This window comes from Bolinopsis microptera, chromosome 3, assembly GCF_026151205.1.
Source record: "Bolinopsis microptera isolate Bmic1 chromosome 3, MBARI_Bmic_1.0, whole genome shotgun sequence".
NCBI classification, from domain to species: Eukaryota; Metazoa; Ctenophora; class Tentaculata; order Lobata; family Bolinopsidae; genus Bolinopsis; species Bolinopsis microptera.
In genome coordinates, this window is record NC_087074.1 from 14,405,508 (window position 1) to 14,422,488 (window position 16,981).

The following is a 16,981-nucleotide window of genomic DNA, read 5'->3' on the forward strand; positions in this document are numbered from 1 at the left end:
TGCCCCAAAATAACGTTTAAAAAGGTTTTGATAGTGATTAAATGGATATTTGACCTCAAATATTAATTTTACCTCATATTTTGTTAAAAATTGCATTTTTTGGCAATTTTTTGCCATTTTTTAGGACAAACTACAAAAATAAGTTGCAAGTTAACTTTGGTAAGCATCTATAAGTTGATCTATCTGTAAGTATAGGACATTTAGAGTAATCCTAGAAAAATGAACAGTGTAATATTGTGGCATGATTTTTTTATGAGCTCTCAAAGGTTCATGATTAGACAGAAATTGGGCGAAATTTATAACTTTTTGAATCCATTTTTAGACCATTTTATCACTTATATCAATTCTAAACTACTTCTTTGTGTTTTTAATGTGAAGAGGTCATCAAGAGCTTTAATTTGATACCTCTATACATGGTTTTTGATAAAAATTAGAATTTTTTGGGGCAAAAACACTGCTCTTTTGAGCAAAATTTAGTTACATGACAAGAAAATAAGGTAATTTTAGCCCCAAATTGCTGATATTTTCTGAAAATAAGCCTTTAAATTACTCAAATAAGTGTTCCCAGACCTAACAATGACTATAAAACACTTTCAAATCAATTTTGATGTCCTAATCCATTTAAAAATCATTATTTTTGCGATTTAAGGTCTAAAAGTGGCACATTTTGCCCTGGCGGAACCCTAATTTCGATTAAATTACCAACACTTTCAGGCAGTTGTTGAAAATAGGTCCCTGGAATTGCCCTGGAAGTATTGAAAGTACAATTTATTTCACAACAAAGCATTTAAACCACTTGTTTTATTAATTTTCCGCTGTGTAAATTACACTACCAAGCTGTGAATTACGCTACCTGTGAATCACACTACCCCTACTTTTTGCACTTCCAGTGTGACAAAACGAATGAAATTTTCTGACCTTTATAGATGACTAAAGTTGCCGTTAGAGAGAGAGTTACGAATCAAACAGACTTATAGTGTAGCCACAGTAAAACATTTTTCACTATTTGGTAGCGTTATTCACACGCGAAGAGGAAAAATTTGATCATAAGACACTCAAAAAGTAAAGAAATTTGGCCCTCAAAATTAGGCTGGCCTTCTATCTGAAGCCCACTAGGTTGATATACAGGATAAAATATTGAATTCTACGATTAATAAAGCTCCCTAAAATCTTTCGGAAAATAACTGGATATTCACACTAAAGATACACTAAATTTAAGCCAACTTTGACGCGCTACAGTTTTTAAACTAGGCTAGATATCAACAAACGGTTTTTTGCCCCTGAAAATATGGTCAAATATCTTAAAGATTTTCTATCTCTCCCAAACCACCTCCAAACTTTATTATTTTGTTACTGGTTACCGTTATCGTGGAATTGCCCATGTATAATTAATACATATTATATATTAGTAAATATATCGTTAATTCAATCACTAATAATTTTGGATTCACAAAACGCTGGATGCGCGCGCGGCACAGGAGGGTCAAAGTGCAAAGAAACTGCTGCTAACTGCTGCTGACTGCTGTCAACTGCTGCTCACTGCTGCTCACTGCTACTAAAGTTTATAACCTACCAAGACGCGCGCCGAGTTGGACTCGTCAAGTATTGACAAATGTTATTAGTCTACGTAATAAGCGCCATGAGTTGGCACAGAATTTTTTGTCTCTGGTTTTGATAAATTTGTTACCAAAAGTTGCTTTAACTGTGAGTAATGAAAATTCACTGTGTAGCACGATAACGTCAAAATGTATGTGGGCCTCCTGTGCCACTCCTGCGCGCAGTGTTGTGACCTCCCTTCGTCGTAATAATTAGCTCGTATTCAGATTGAACAATTTTGAAGTCAAATAAATGTGGTTTCTTTTAGACTTAAATAAACAATATGGATGTAGTCCGAAAGTAATTTGTCTACTAAATAACATTTTGAAATTATGAACAAAATTGGCGAAAATTTGCCGAGTAGATGTGACCAAAAAAACTACGCGCAGAACTAAATATTTTTTCATAAACGCGTGAAAATTTTTGAGTTAAACATTGAATATTTTAGCTTGGTTATTATAATACTTAATTTTCAAGTCTCTATCAGATAACTAAATATTTTATCTTTACGACAGTATAAAATTTGTTTGTATATTTGCTAAATTAAAAAAACAGTAGCAATAGAAACGTCGAAGGTCTTGCGCTTATTTCAGTCCCAAAATATACCCTAATCATAAACTTTATAAAACCCACTGAAAATGATGTCTACAGGCATATTTATCCCGTACACCTTCCTAAATCATTTAGCAAGGGTTCAGAGCCAGTGTTTAAAATTAGCTTTCGAATATCATTGTCAAGACATAAAACTATAAATAAATGAGTGCATTTTTCTCTTTCGTCTCAACAAGTTCTCTTTCATTTTAACACTAGTTATACATTGGTAAAAGCAATCAGCGATCTTTATTAATCATTGAAGGAGTAGAGTAATTGGTCCTCGTCAATGTTTAGTGTCTGATTACAGTCTCGGTCCGACCTCCACAACTGAAAAGATATTGGGGGTATTATCAGTTATGTAAATGGACAAATTATATTTGCATCATAAAACTATGAAAAGATTGAAACTAATGTTTTTGAAGGCTCGCCTTTTCGTTTAACTTTAAGCAATCAAATAGTCAGTGCATGCACAGTAAAGAACAGTTGAAGGCACCGGGAATGTTTTAAATATAACCTCTGTCTACTATCAAGTATCAGACCACACACCCCATTATGCAGAGCTACAATGTACAGTGGCAATTAAAATGTGTTCCCGCCATTTTAAAATGCGCGCATCTTGCGCCGTGACCATGATGGTCACAGCGCATGCTGGTGAACGAACTATTGGGACAAAATTGGAACATTTTGGAACATTGGTTACATCGGTTGTGGACATGCAGTGATCCCCAAACTTGGTTTGAGTGGTCCTAGGACCAATCTAAACGCTTTCCGGCCAGTTTTCAACCGTTCTGAGCACTTTTAGTTTTAGGAGATTCTTAATTTTTGTTCATTTTCGTGCATTCCATGAACCTGGGTAAATTTCATGCTCATTGGAAATTAGAAGGTAAAATAACTCACATGACAGTGCTCCCGACAAGTTTCACGGATATAGTGATTGAGTTTCTAGTCACCTAACCTCTTGGCCTGAAAGATTTCTTGTTCGCCAGGGTGACTGCTTGAACGTCAACTTCAACCTCTCCCACTGCATCGAATCGAGGTAGAGTTGTTAACTGAAATATTAAATTCAGTCTAGCGGCCAAATTTCATTGATTTCAGAGGGTGTGGCACGTCACCCTCTCCTTTTAGTTTTGATTATTGTCGCCATAAAGCGAGAACACTTTATACTAGGAACTCCAAAGTTGACAGACACATTTGGTATAACAATTCAAGTGATTCCCAAAATTTCAAGTTGATTACACAATTTAGCCAAGTTATGAACCATTTAAGGGCTGCACGACAAAGGGGAACCCCAATTATTTATATTAGGGGGTCAAATTATATCACCAATTAGTGCCGTATAATTAATGATGTGATCATCCATCCAGTTGTTTGACATGTGCCCGGATGAAGGATATGAAAAGTAGAATGGTATGAAGAGAACAGTGGAAGTGGAGGCGTCGAAGAAAGTCTGTGTCTAGGGGGAGCGGTGATTCCAAACGTAGCGGAAAAGCCAATCAAGTTCCTGGGTCGGTGGATTAGAGCAGAGGCAGCACACCAACAGTTTTCTGAGGAAGTGGCAGGGTGTAGGCCATACACTGAGTAAAATCTGCTTATTTAGTCAACCATCTAGTGTGGCCTTGCCCATCAGCAGCCTGTCCGATACTCCATCAGTCCTACCAGCAGTTTTTTGATGGCATGATAAGGGCGATTTAACCGCAAGTCAGGTCAGGGAGAGTTTGGAGACCAGACAAGGAACTAGATTGTGCTGAGAGGGACTTAGTCTGTGAAGAGGTGAGAGGAATGGTCCAGCCGTACAGCAGGGCAGGGATTGGTTTTGGAGAATGGAAGAAACCGTGGAAGAAGATGAAGACGGACATGAGCTGGCACACACTCTTTAAGTATGGTGATTCGCTCACAGGTTTTATGCTCAGTGCGACTTATGGTACTGTGGTCACACCAAATTGATTTTTTCAAATAATCCAAATACAGGCAGCGATTTAGTCAACTTACGTTTTTCATTTATGTAATTGAACATTAAAAAAAGGAATCCTTCATAGAATTTTGCATTTTTCATTATCTCGAGGGTACAAAATTGTCAATTGAGAAACACGTCATAAATCTAAACAAATAAGTTCATTAAAATAGCTATCAATCAGTAAATGAACGAACCTGTACATCTAGATTCTAGGTGATGTAGGTTCACCACTTGTAACTTGTCAGACCGGTTGTTGTACAGCTTCCTGCTCAGCCTGAAAACACATTTCTGTTACCATGACAACGTTACCATTACAAGTTACCCGTGATGGGGAGTGTCCCGAGGTTACGTGACTGATAAAGTTAATAGACTTGGACTTAGTGACTCTAGGGACGGAATTGTATGATAATTGCCAGAATTATGTTAAATATGAAATAAGTCCCAAGACAAACATTTTGACATATGTTTTGACATGCGTTTTGACACACGTTTTCTCTGCATAATTTCCACACTAGAGGGGGGGGGGAGGGTATAAAGCATGTCATCAAACCCTAATTATACATTTCACATTCAATATTCACTCATGTACACAGACAATTAATTGGCACGTGTTTGATGTTTATCGTTAATCTACTCATGTACATACAACAACAAGATACGAGGCTAGGTCACTCCCGGCGTTGGGATGGCCTGAGGTGCTAATCTCCTTTTCATTAACCCTAAGCCACACTGTGCCAAGGCACTATACTTGCTCATGCTGTAGGGGGGTTAGTCCTGTGCCAGAGAAAGTGTATCACCAGCCGAAGCTGTACCAAATCACATCTTGGTAACCAAATGACTATTCCAGAAGTTCATAAAATTCGGAACTTACGTAGATGAGGGCAATCTTCGATACTGGAAGCTTCCTAATTCTTTTCGTCCACCTAGGACCCCAGGTCAAGATTAGTTTGAAATGGTCGCCTATGGCGTTTTTGATGGTCGTTTTTACACACTCGGCCTCGCCAGCCTTCGGCTGGCTCGGCCTCGTTAGAGTGAAGTCATTCTCAATCTCGGCCTCGCCAGCCTTCGGCTGGCTCAGCCTCGTGAGAGTGATATCAGTCTCGGTGTGTCTATCATAAACAATTAAACTTCAAGTTAATTGAGTAGTCGTGAAATGAGACGACATGTCTTCAGTTTCACGACTAATGGTACATTATTACATTCAGAAACTTATTACTAGGCAGTGAGTGCGTTTGATAAACTGGCATAGTAAGTGATATATGTCATATGATACCGATGGTTAAGTGTCAGTATTATTAGTTTCTCCAGAGGGATCCGGGAGGGAGGTGAGTCTAGCCACGTGCAGGGGAGCAAGCTTCGTATCCTAGAATCATCTAGAGTATAACAGTGCTTAGTGTATCCATTGAAATAATTACCAGATGAGTATGAAATTGTAAATTTTGAAATTAGATAAAAAATTTCTGATAATTCTTTGATTTATTTGAAACGCAAGGATATATTTTTCAAGCAGTTTATATAGTCCACCACCATGTTTTTAACATGCGCCCCTCAACTCGTTATACCGATTGAGGGCCTTATGAAGTACTGTTGGTGTTTACACTAGCACTGTGGTCTTAGATGATTCTAGGATGCAAAGCTTACTTCACCTAGAACATATGAGTTCCCTGTATGTGGCTGGACTCACCTCCCTCCCACTTGCACTGTTCAAGATGATTTCATGAGCACATCCTGGGAATTAAAAGGTAATTATGGTAAAGGATAATGACAGCTGTAGCTACAATATTAAATTGATTTGTGAAAATCGGTCGATGTGAAGCTTCCTTAAGCCAAACCCTAATAATACTGTACCACTCAAACTTCGAGAATTTTCTAAATGAATCTAGACTAAAGGAACCAACTTGAATCCATACAATTTTGAATGCTAAAGTTTAAAATACCGCTTTATATTATCACCATTCACCAGACACTATAGCTGGAGAGGGATTGTTTGTCCCAGTTTTGGTCGTCACCATGACAACTGAACTTGTTTTTACAGAATTGCGGATTTATATAGTAATTTTGGTCAAATCGGGCGACCAATTTTAACTAGCTAGATTTGGCGCCAAATTTAAAATATGGTCGTTCAGTCGCCATACGACCAAAAAAAACAAGCGCGGCACTTGCTAGATAGTTAAAATATGGTCGTTCAGTCGCCATACGACCATAAAAAACTAGCGCGGCAGAAAAACTATTTATTTGCTAATTGGAAATTATTTGCGTGTGAACGACCAATTATTGGTCGTATGGAACTAATAAAAACAAAAGTTTGATACATCAAACTGGGCAATCTTGTGTGATTGGTCGGCTTGGAGATGGCTAGATAGTTAAGGATCTTGACCTGGGCCTAGGACTAGCTACTTCAGAAAGATTTCTTATTTTGTAGAATTCTAAACTGAAAAAGTTGAAAGTATCATTATAAGAAATGCATAAATTCCACAATAAGACTTTTCGTTATTCTTTAATCGTGAGACATTAATTGTTAATGCTTAAAAGTAATTCATCCGGACGAATCCAAGAGTACAATATGTGGTACAGTGAAAGCAGGATTAATGAACGAATAGTGTGACATTGGGTTCTCAACCATGAAAATTTAGAAGTCCCTACATGCTGTTCTTTCTGGCTCCATGTGCTAGTTAGGGGTCTGAGGTATCCGAAAAATCATGTTTTGGGTACCCAAAGTGTTCTGGGTGCCAGGAATGAGGTTATTAAAGCGGCGAAAATGACCGATTTTGGGGGGGGGCCAACCATATTAAAGTATATTAAAATGTAGGATTTTTTCCAATTTTGACCCGGGGATATACTTTAATATACTTTAATATACTTTAATATACTTTAATATACTTTAATGTACTTTAATATACTTTAATGTACTTTAATATACTTTAATATTCCTACATTTTCTCTATTAAAATTTTGAATCCATATTACTTACCATATACTCGACCAATTTATGAGCCAAAATATATGAATTATGAGTTCAGGGGACTAGCAACTGGCTTATCTTCTAATCTACTAATTGTAGGTATATTAAAGTATATTAAAATGTAGGTTTTTTTTCCAATTTTGACCCGGGATATACTTTAATATACTTTAATATACTTTAATATACCTACATTATAAAAAATTATGTGAAAAATTTTGTTGTATTTAATGTATAGATTAGATTTACCTTTCATGTAAAGTTAGTCTTGTTCAAAGATATTGATACTTGACCAATTTATGAGCCAAAATATATGAAGTATGAGTTCAGGGGACCAGTAATTTGCTTATCTTCTAATCTACTAATTGTAGGTATATTAAAGTATATTAAAATGTAGGATTTTTTCCGATTTTGACCCGGGGATATACTTTAATATACTTTAATATGGTTGGCCCCCCCCCCCCCCCCCCCCCCCCCCCCCCCCCCGATTTTGGACTATTTATGAGCTTTTTTGCCCATTTTCATGAGATAAAGAATCAGGAAAGCTGCTCTAGATGATTGAAATGGTTGATACCAATGAGGATACACCCAACACACATAAATATTCGTGATATATGTGATTTTAATGAGAAAAATATGATCTCAGGGCCCATTTTATACCAAAATTTGCCAGAACCACTCGCACTTGTCAAAGCTTCCTCATTTTAGACACATTTAATGATTATTATGGTATCTAACTTATGGTGGATCTGATAGGAGTATGTCTTACCCTGTCTTAGTTTCATTTTAAGGCATCAATGAGCATGCTGGTGTGTATGAAAGTACTTTAATCCTCCCGTCCATTGATATAGTCTGGGCAGTGGGCCATGCGCGCTCGCGCGTTTACAAACATGAATTTTCTCCCTCAGTATCTATCTAAAGCTTTTAAAGACATGATTTGAATGCTATCCTACTCAGCACATGAGTGCTACAGGATGGTGAAAGAATTTCTATAAAAAATCATTAAATGTGGAAGATATGAGGTCATTATATGTGTGTGCGCGCGCGCGCGTTTACAAACTTGATATCCTCAGTCCTTCCACATATACTGAGATTTTGTTTCAAACTTAATTGACTCTGAACCGAAATTGCCAGAGGAAACAGATAGTGTAACTCAGAAAGACCACAAATGGATAGTTTGTGAGATATTGAGGTTATACTCCAAAAAATTTACAATGATGTCACACCAGAAAACCCCTATTTTTGGTATATTTAACCTCATATCTCAAACGCGCAGTACTGGATTGAGCTAAACTTGGTCAGGTTTTGTAGCCCTGACTAGCCTCGATCATATGGAACAGGAATAAAACTGTTTAGATGTTATATCTTAATTGTATTAGGCACTTAGTTCTGAAAAGTGAGAATGTCATTAATACTGCTTTCACTGGGTAGGTGTGCTGAGTATTTAGTAGGGTATTTATAAAACACATTATTTGGCCGTTTAGGATCCTGAAATGAGTGCCAAGAGTCAGTTTTGTGGATTATATTGCTGGCTTTAAAGTGGTTTTAAAAAGTTTAAATAGTAGGGTATTTATAAAACACATTATTTGGCCGTTTTAAATCCTGAAATGAGTGCCAAGAGTCAGTTTTGTGGATTATATTGTTGGCTTTAAAGGGATTTAAAAAGTGTAAACAGTAGGGTATTTATAAAACACATAATTACTGAACACGTGTCGAGATTTACACCCCTCGGGAAACGTGAGCACACACTTAAAACGTGAAAAATCAATAATCAAGTAATCACACGTTTCCTTGCCCCTTCCCTTGTCTAACAAATGAAAACTATCCCCTCCCCTTTCACCAAACGTGTGTCTAATCACGAGCAATTTAAATCTAACACGTAAAAACAAGTAACACATAAATGCGAGTACAGTGGCAGTCAACTACATGAGTGGTAGTCAACTGATAGTGCGGAGAAACACGGCACACACGTTAGGCCAGGAATGTTCCGCGCCGTATAAGGAATAATTCACTGGGTGTACAAATAAACAATGTAGTTGGGCCGTGAACTGGTGGTATTTTTTACACAACTTGTTTTAGTGGGCCTGTCAAGTCCTGTGCTCGATTATAGGAGTATAGAAGTGAGGCGGAACACCATAGTATTAAGAAACAGGCACTTTTAGAGTCCATATTATCACTTTTCACGCTCAGTGCTTCAAATAATAATAATAATAATTCTATACAGTTACATAATTGAAACAATTATGGCCCCTTATTGTGGGCAGAGTATGTGTCTTTATTGAATTGTCCTGATATAAACTTATCTGAGTGACTGCATTAAAATAATTTAAGGTGAGTTAAAACTTTAAGACAATAGGAATAAATACTAGGACCTAATAAAATGAAAACAAAATGCAGCCATCTAATTTGTTGTTGAGCTTTCTCTTTTCCTACGGTTGACTAGAGGAACCATCTTTGGCGAGTATTAGGAACTTAGACCATTACAAATACCGTGCTGTAAGTTTGCAAGGCATGTGGACTAAGTGGGTCAAGAGTACTCAACTTGAAAGTGGGTGTTGAGAATCCTCAACTATACTAAAGATAATGATGTTCAGAAGATGAGGCAGTAGAGTGAGAAGTAGAGGCTGAAGAAGAATAAATGTCACAAGAGATGAGCACTATAATAATCATTTTTATGATAGTTCACCAATGGCAATTTGTGCTAGAGAGCGGAAGGCAGTGATGCTGTTATCACTATCATCTCTTAAGATAGACCATGATGGTTGGTCATTAAAGGAATGGTCCTGCAGGGTTTCCCTGTAAGAGCAGCTGCACAGTGGACAGTAGAAGAGTCTGTGATAATTGGTGTCCAATACCTTACAATTTGGACACTGAGGGTCGCAGTTGTTGGCTACCCTTGCCTGGAAGGCTGCAAAGGTGATGTCATGGCCATGTAGGAGAGACATAACCTTAGTATCCGTGTTTCTGCTTGAGTAGCGAGGAAATAATCGTTTGCTCCTTTCATCAATGTTATCCAGTATCTGACCCTCACTCTGATTTATTCTTGGGTTCAGCAGGAGATGTTTATTCCAAGTAAACTCCATGAAGCGGATTATTTCTTCTTTTGAGTAGCTGACAACATCGTTCTGGACACTAGTCAGAAGGTCTATTTTGCTTCTGTTTAGTTCTTTTTTCAGTGCTTCAGACTTTAAAGTAAAATTGGCACTTTCCATTTTAACTTCGGCTAATTGATCCCTTACCAATATAAGATAAGTTGTAAATGTAAGTATGAATTGTGGGTCAAATAAGACAGTAGATTTTATGTTCTTAGGTGACTTTTTAATCTATAATTCCCGGCCAAAAACTCAAAATTGGCCGGGGCCGGGAATAAACACCTCCCCCGGCGCCGGGAATCCCGGTCGTTCACTGCATTACAGCACAGTAAACAGAGCCAAAGTTGTTACTTGTCAAATGCTAAAATAGAATCTCTAGAATACAAATAAATTCATTCGATCAACATCGACAATGACGTCACAACGACGGTAACGTCACAAAGCTCACTTGAAGTGTTTGCTGCTGTCTGAGTTTATCGGCGCCCAGCTTGTTCGCCAGTCTCTGTACTTCTTCAGCGTGCTGATTCAACAGCTCTTTAGAAGATGCTTCTTGGTCTTTCAGCGCTTTTATGTTTTAGCTTCACCTGAAATAATCGAGAGGTAATATTGTCTTCTTTCTCTGATAACAAACAAAATAATAAACAAACAAATAAGCAAAGTTTTGTCTGTTTTCAAGCTCAAAAGTAATAGTTTAATATAACAAGACTGACTGGCTAAGCATGTTGATCTAGTAACACTAACACGACTCACGAGCCCCCAGCTTGTATTGCTGGGGCTCCACTAATCGAAGCTTCCTAGTCGCATTCTTAATTCCGAATAAAACCGAAACCAAATATGAAATAACAGATATTTATAATAAATACCAATTAATTACTTACCGGTTTGTAAAAGTTTAGTAGAGGCTCTTACGGGCTTTGTCTGCTAGATACACTAAAATCACCAGACCCATCTTAAAAGACGTATTTTTGACCGTAGAATCGATTAAAAGTGGTTAGAAGTGTTTAAAATGGGGGTTACCTGGTTTTATTTTGAAAAAACCGATTTTTGGCCCCAAAAATGGCCATTTTTTGAGGTTTTTTAGAAATTTCGACAGGTTAATTCAATCGAAAAGCTTAGATATTTTGGGTTCTTGTACATTTTTATTTGCCGCACTAGTTAATACCAATATAATAGGCATACACAAGAGTTTACCTGGTCAAAATTTTAAAAAACCTCCCAAAAAAAATGTTTTTTCGCGGGCTAAATTTTTTCGGCTCTTTACACACCCACAATGAAATATTTTTGCTCACAAAGTGTTTTAATACTGTCCAATAATACTATTTGATAGTTTTTCAGCGTAAAAACAAGTTTTGAAAGCGGAAGAAAAAATTATATTTTTCGTGGTGCTGAGCACTTTGAAATTTTTTGAATAAAATCGAGCGCTACCGTAAAATTTTAGTAACCCTTCCCTGAAACTCATTTAAGTTTTTGTACCGGTAGTGTTTTGTCCTTTTCTGAAGTTCATGCCTTAATTTCATATAATATTGTTTAAAACAGCACAGTAAAGTGTTTTATAATAGTAGAGTGCCATTTCTAATACTTCAATGTTATATTGTTGAGATACCTTAACTAAACTTGGCTGATTACCTTTTGTCAATACAATTTCACCAATTTAGTATTGCATTGCTTATATGACTATTTGGATTTATAATTTATCGATTGTGGGTATGAATTAACTTTTGGTTCACAATCAACAATAAAATGTCTACTGTATGGTACCCTTACAAGATTAATTATAGATCTTTTGACAGGAATGCCTGACTTAAACCCCCTCATCCATCACTCATTCCGTGTTACCTGTTGGATGTGGAGGAACCCTACCACAAACTGAAGTATTGTAAAGGTACCCTTCAGTACATAAATAGAGCACTGTAAATAATATAGATTAGTTACTGTTATCTTCTCAATGCAATTTTGAATACATGTCAGGAACACCTGACTTAAACCCCCTCATCCATCACTCAATCAGTGTTGCCTGTTGGATATGGAGAAAATCTACACCACAAAGTGGAATATTGTAAAGGCACTCTTCAGTACAAAGTAAAGTAAAGTAAAGTAAAATTTATGACATCACATCATCACACATGTCTACAAACTATCATCGCACTGTGTGAAAAAATATATAATAAATATTTCCTCACCAACATTAATTAATTATCAAATACAATATTTAAAAACAATTTCATCAAAAACATTATCCTATTTTAAAAACTTCCCAGTGGAATAAAGATTTATAAAACGCTTCTTTGCCACATAAGGATGGAACCAAAGATAATTGTTATGTTTCTCTTTATTACTGACATAACTGGCTCCCTCAATTCTTACTAAAACTTCATTAGAAACATTCCAAAAAAAGCAATCATTTGTAATACTTTTAGAAATCATATCTATCTTATATCCTTCTAATTTAATTTTAAAACCTAAAACTGTCACAGAGTTCTTGACGTCCGGAGGGAGTTTGTTCCAATATGGAATAACTCGCTCCGGGAGAAAAGACTTCTGGATATTCTTGACCTTTGTCACACTTTTACTACATCTATTGGATGAAACCAGATTAAGACCTGATCTGCTTGGTCTGAACAAGTCTGAACCATAATCAGTCATACCATTAATAACCTTAAAAGCTTCAATAAGGTCCCCACGTATTCGCCGCTCTGCCAGCGTTGTCAAATTGAGGATTTCCAGTCTACGGCTGTAAGGAAGAGTACCCACCTCATCAATCAGACGGGTAAACCGCCTCTGGACGCTCTCCAGCTCCAAAACAGTCCCCCAACTTCCATGAGCCGCAGGTGGATTCCACAATTGGACACAATACTCAAGATGAGGTCTTATTAAAGCTTTATATATAGCAATCATAACAACCTTTTCTCTAATGACTAAATTCCTTACAATCCAACAAATCATACGATTTGCCTTAGCGATACATGCTTTGATCTGTTCGTTCCAAAGCAGGGAGCTATGGGTAATAACCCCCAAATCTTTTTCCTGTGCAGATACTTCAAGTTCTATACCATTTACCTTATAATTTAAATTAGGATTGTTGTTAAAATTAATGTGCACTACTTTGCACTTGGCAGGATTAAATTGTAAAAGCCAAACACTTTCCCAAACTTCTAATTCTTCGATATCTTCAGCAACACTACCGTGGTTAGCTGCATTACCAATTAATTTAAGATCATCAGCAAATAACTTTATCTTATTCTTTACAAGGTCAGGCAAATCATTAATATACAGAATGAATAGGTACACATAAAATAGAGCACTGTAAATAATATAGATTAGTTGCTGCTATCTTCTTAACATGATTTTTAATTTACAAATAGTAGTAGAGTAAATGTCAGGAATGCCTGACTTAAACCCCCTCATCCATCACTAATTTCGAATAAATGTATAGATGCTGCATTGAATTCATGAAGATATCATTCGTTTTGAGCAATCATTCCCTTAGCTCCCCCATTCTTTGATTGTTTCAAAGAAGTAGTCAAACTACAACTTGTTTAGTTACATCTATTGCTTGTTATTTAAGCCATTTCATCTCTAGTAGATTCAAATAATTTCTGCAATTCTGAATTATGTTGCTGAACAAACTTGACAATCACCATTAGAAAGAAGGTGACATGTTTATGGACCCAGAACTAGCTAAGACAGCTAAGACTCTGTGTACATGCGAATCACTTCAAGAATCTTCTTGATGAAAGAAGCTTGTGTGGTTTGTTAAAAGACTTCGATCCGCTCACAGCCATGCAGATTAAGACTAATTTAGATCGACATTATTTTGATAACAATGAAAACTCAAATGGTTTGATTTTTAGCTAAGTTACCATAATTATTATAATTAATTAAATACAGGCTGACAATGTTTCATTTCACAAAATGTATCTGAATAATGTAATTTTAACTGAATCTTAAGCTGTTCAAAAAGCTTTGTTAGATGATGTTATCGATGCTGTATAAGTTGAAACCTTTTGATGATGAGAGGTACATGAACAAACCTACACTAAACAATACTACATTCCAGCTTGAAACGAAATGAGTGGAGTTGAACGACGCCTGTTTATCGAAACTACATCAATCAACTTTTCAACTATGCAGGTTATTAATGAAATGAAATGAAATACTACTACTTTGTCGGAACTAAGTCCGATCTACGCCAGATAACCCCCTCCATATATCCCTGTCCCGCATCAGAGTTCACAGTTCCTCTTTTGAGTTTGTCCCAATTTCCTTCAGTAACATAGACAAGTAGCTTTGTCTTGGTCGGCCTTGCTGTGCTCTACAATGCATAGGTTTCCATAAGACTAAATCACTGGCAAGTAGCTCAGGATGTCTGATGCAGTGTCCCGCCATTTTTAGTCTCCTGCTTCGTAACTTGTTTGACAGCCTTGGTAGACTACCATACAAAGTTATATTGCTGACCTTGTCCTTCCATGAGATACCCAGCACCATACGTAGCATCTTTGTGTATGTCCCGTCCAATACAAATGAAATAAATTATTTTTATCACGCTTATATCAACAATCAAAATTAAAAACTTATGGACGTATATCACTCATTATTATGTATCACTCTCTAACATCTTGTCCTCACTACAAATATTACCACTTCTGATATAATAAAGTTTTTTTGTGTCTTCTTTGGCTCTGGCATGGCTCCAGCTCAAAATCTTTGGGTGGGTGCAGCTTGGCGCACGGTGGGGGGGGGGGGGGGGTGAAGCCCCCTGGAAAATTTTGGAATTTTACTCTCCTAAACATATTTTAATATCTCCAAAACAGTCTCAATTGATTACAGAAGTCAATTGACCCTTAGTTTTAAATACAAAATTTGACAATTTTTGTGTGAACATTTTCAAATCGTTTGGGTGGGTGCAACACCCTTTGGGTGGGTGCGCACCCACCCGAACCTACACGGTGGAGCCATGCCTGCTTTGGCTATCTGTTTTATTTCCAAGACCAACTGCTGATGGATAACTCGATCTTCAGGTGATCGATCTGGAGAGATGAAAACAGTCTTATGATCTTCACACAGTCTCAGCTTTTTGGCATTTACTAATATCTGATGAACGGTAAGTTAGAATTATCTAGCGAAACTTTGACTGGTCTAGTCTTGTTGGCTGATTTTCTCCCAACCCAGATAGCTTCAAAACGTGGTTTTTCTTCAATCTGCTGAAAAATCACGGTAACTTTATTGCACAGTTCCTCTTCATCAGTCTCCTTCAAACCAAAGATGAGCACATTCCTACTGCGATCCTCTTCCGATACACCATCCTGTACAACCTTTTTTAAATTCTCTTCTGCAAGCACAGGTGCATTTTTAGTCACAGCTTGACTGTATGACTTCATCTCAGCTTGGACAGTGTCTTGAACGGCGGTCTTGACGGTGGAGTGCATGGATTCCAACTGCTTCGATTTAGTTTACATTTAAAAACATCAGGAGGTGACCGGGATTCCCGGTACCGGGATTGGCAATTTTGAGCTATCCCGGTCCCGGTCCCGGTCAAATGCTGATTTATTTATTTATGATCCCGGTCCCAGTCCCGGTCCCGGTTAATTCGGGATTCTTGGTCCCGGTCCCGGTCCTGGTCTCGGTCAATCACTCAAATTTGCCGGGATTTTGACCGGGATCTTTTACATAATTTCATTCACTGTGATTTTAAGTTTTTCCTTTCATTCATTGTGAATTTCATCTTTAAACATCCTCTGAGCCAAATACAACAATGTTTAAAATTGCTTAACAAGTTTGAGTAATAAATTATGATCATGAATTAACCAGTAATCGACCGGAATTCCCGGTACCGGGAATCCCGGTACCGGGATTGGCAATTTTGAGCTATCCCGGTCCCGGTCCCGGTCAAGTCACATTTTTCATCCCGGTCCCGGTCCCGGTAAATTGATAATCTCAATTTTGAGCTATCCCAGTCCCGGTCCCGGTCCCGGTCCCGGTCAAGTCACATTTTGTATCCCGGTCCCGGTCAGGCCTGAAATCATGTCCCGGTCACCTCCTGAAAAACATTATTATTCAAAGGTAAATAGACAGCGATCAGTAGTAATTTTTAATCCATTTCTATCGGATTTGCAAACTTTTAAAATGATATAACACTTGTACAATCTCAAACTTATGTGATATGATACTGTTGATATAAATGTGGGAAGTAATAATATATTTGCAGGTGTACAGTGCTGTTTCTGAAATTGACGAATCCTCTTGTGATGAAGATTGAAGAAGCTATTGCCATCCAAGTGGAAAAAGTCCCGCCTCTGTCACCCTCCTCGAATAGAACTAAGAAAATGTGGAGACTTTCTTCATTTAGTTCCAAATCAAGTGGACCAGATGTTGATTTGTTTGAAATGGACTGAGACTTGTGTTTCATATGCCAGGTTGAACAGGTTTGTGTGAAACTTTTGCTCGCAAATATAATTATTATACATATTATCTCGATTTAATTTTAAGAGTATGAGAGGTTATTCTTCTTTAACAATACGAATTTCCCTAGACGTTAGAAACGAAAAAGGATAGTCTGATTCAAGGAAAAGATAATAGTTTCTTCGTCGATTTCGCAACATACTATCTGTGGACATCTACATAAATCGTCAGGATCTGTGCAACATCGATGTTAATCCTGATTCGCACATGAACAAGTGCCCTGTTCTTAACCCTGAGAGTCTCGGAAAATATCTCTATAGCAAGCTAGGTAGATATCACAAAACATGTCGTTTGAGGTACAGCAACTCGAGGGTGAAACAATTGAAG

At 37.2% G+C, this 16,981-nt stretch overlaps 2 long non-coding RNA genes across 2 annotated transcripts; one reads left to right on the forward strand and one right to left on the reverse strand.

Moving 5' to 3' along the window:
• Positions 1 to 2,071: 2,071 nt before the first annotated feature.
• On the reverse strand, positions 2,072 to 5,074 carry LOC134813062 (uncharacterized). Its single transcript, XR_010159993.1, has 4 exons — positions 5,016 to 5,074; positions 4,339 to 4,418; positions 3,088 to 3,239; positions 2,072 to 2,517 (listed from the first exon to the last, which is right to left on the reverse strand). It is a non-coding gene; the product is annotated as an uncharacterized LOC134813062 (long non-coding RNA).
• An 8,918-nt stretch (positions 5,075 to 13,992) lies between these two features.
• LOC134812163 (uncharacterized) lies at positions 13,993 to 15,296 on the forward strand. The gene is made up of 3 exons (XR_010159895.1): positions 13,993 to 14,033; positions 14,253 to 14,326; positions 15,214 to 15,296. It is a non-coding gene; the product is annotated as an uncharacterized LOC134812163 (long non-coding RNA).
• Positions 15,297 to 16,981: the final 1,685 nt, after the last annotated feature.